This window comes from Diabrotica undecimpunctata, chromosome 3 (genome assembly GCF_040954645.1).
Source record: "Diabrotica undecimpunctata isolate CICGRU chromosome 3, icDiaUnde3, whole genome shotgun sequence".
NCBI classification, from domain to species: domain Eukaryota; kingdom Metazoa; phylum Arthropoda; class Insecta; order Coleoptera; family Chrysomelidae; genus Diabrotica; species Diabrotica undecimpunctata.
This window is the reverse complement of record NC_092805.1, coordinates 51,604,279-51,606,988: the sequence shown is the minus strand read 5'-3', so window position 1 is coordinate 51,606,988 and position 2,710 is coordinate 51,604,279.

Below are 2,710 nucleotides of genomic sequence, written 5' to 3'. Positions count from 1 at the left end.
TATTTTTAAATTTGTTCTAAATTTTATAATAAATAAACAAAGTGAAAACGCTTCATATGTATTTTTTATTCTTGTATACCTGTTGACGTGTAGGATCTTTTGTTTTGGGAGAATATTCTATCCAGAAAAGAACAAGTTTTTGAAATAGAAATAAAATATTTTCCCAATAATAAATAAATTTCTAAATAAAAAATGATAAAGAATAGTTTTTAGAGAGTAAAGTACATTAACAACTCCTTGAACGTTTTTGAAACATTTAAAATGTACTAACATTGAGATGGCATGTAAAGATATGTATTATATATAGTCAATAGAGCAAGCGGGATTTCGTACCGGATGTGGAATAAATGATCACCTACAGATCATTATAACGGTAATAGAAAAGACTATCGAATACAATCGACCACTCGTTCTGGCTTTTGTAGATTTCCATAAAGCCTTTCACACGGTAGAATTTGACAAAATCCTGGAAGCCCTATAAGTATGCTGCATTGACTACCGATATACAAGGTTAATTTACAATACATACAAGAACGCAACTAGCATGTCCGTGAAACTACATAAAAACACGGATCATATCCCAATCGGCAGAGGAGTCCGACAGAGTGATACCTTATCGCCTAAACTGTTTACCGCAGTACTAGAATAGGCTTGTAAAAAACGTAACTTGGAAGAGAAAGGCTGGAACATTGACGGTAGAAGATTAACACATTTGAAATTCGCAGACGACATAGTTTTGTTCTCGGACAACCTCAAGGAGATATGTACAATGCTACATGAGCTTCAGTTAGTGTGGGTCTTGAAATAAACATCTCCAAAACAAAATTCATGACAAAACTAGTACCTAGTGGAAATATCAATATTGGAGACAACGAAATAGAGCTGATGGAAAAATACGTATACCTTTGACACGAAATAAAGATCACAAGAGACAACCAAACATGCAAACTACGAAGAAGAATAAAAATAGCATGGGCAGCCTATGGAAAACTCAAAGATTTCTTTAAAAGCGATATCGTCGAAAAGTCGAGACAATTACCTACCTTATGGAAAAGGCATAAGGTTGATATCAATATTCAATTGGGTAGAAAAGCCGTGCACAAAAAACTGCGTTATACCCAATAGCAAATCTACACATCTAAAACCTGCTAAATCCTCGTGGGACCTTAGTTGCGTACTGAAAATGGTCCGCCGTGAACGTGGCTGTTGAAAAGATTGAAGTTTTTGAATGTTTTCATAAAATATTTTGAAAATAATTTATAATACCGTCACAAATTGAAAAAGAATGTATTCCTCCAGTTACGAGTAAAAATAATTTGATTATACTACCGTCACAAATTAAAAAAGAATACATTACTCCAGTTGCGAGTGAAAATAATTTAATTATAATACCGTCACAAATTGAAAAAGATTTCCAAACAACTAATATTTTGATTTCAAAGGATATAAATAGTTCAGCCATTAAATCATTCTAAATAATAAGTCATGAACCAAGCCTATATTCACTTAAAGCTATTTCTAATACTCCAGATGAAACGCCAAGCATTATATACCATATGCACGCTCCGGATGAAAGCATATTACCTCTTATTAATTCCAGTCATCAAGTTGTACCCAATCCACCTATATCAGATAATAGTGATACAAAACATAATAAACTTGTGCCTTATTCTGATTCTGACTCAGACTCGCTTTCTGAAATAAGAAAAAGTAATAAACAAAAGAAACGGTTTCAAGTCAATAAAAAAGAATGGTTTTCGGAAAAGAATAAAGACAGAAGAGAATGTGGTAAAAGCTATTTTGGAAGACAGAAGAAAGAAGACTACTATAATTACATGAAACCAAAAGAGACTCGCTCCATCAAATTAAGATGCACTTGTAAAATCGGAAAGTACAGTACTTTAAAATGTGAAACCATAGATAAAAATTTAAGAAAGAATATTTTTAAACAATTTTGGAGTTTTACTTTGCGAGAAAAAAAACCCTCGTCAACGAATGGGTAACCACTATTGAGACAATGCGACCACGAAATCGGAATACCAAAGAGATAACAAAGAGAGCTAATACATTTATTTATCATTTAAAAGTTAATAATGAAAACGTTAAGGTATGTCGAACGATGTTTTTGAACACTTCAGATCTAGGAAGGTGGACTGTACAAACCTGGAAAAAGGACTTCACAATGCAACCTCCTAGTATATTGAGGCGTCACAATCAACCATCTAAATCGGTGGCTTCACAACCCAAACAATCATTATTTCAATTTTTGGATTCTCTTTGTGTAATGGAAGCGCATTATTGTCGAGCAACATCTCAAAAGTTATATTTATTGCCAGAATGGAAATTTAAAGAAAGTCTTCATCAGTTTTACGTTAACGATTCGTGCAAAAACCGAAATATAAAACCTCTTTCCATAGCCTTGTTTTCAAATGAATTTGAAGGCAAAAATTTTGCACTATTCAGACCTAAAAAAGACCAGTGCGAAAAATGCACCTGTTATAAAGTAGGGCCAATTACAGAAAAACAACACAGAGACCATATTGAGAAAGTGAACCAAGCCAGAGAAGAAAAAGATAAAGACAAAAAGGGAGAAAACTATATCTTTGCCGTTGATTTGCAGGCAGTGTTAATGGCACCTAAATCGAATGTTAGTACACTGTATTACAAAACTAAGCTACAAGTTCACAATCTTTGCTTTTTTAATTAAAAA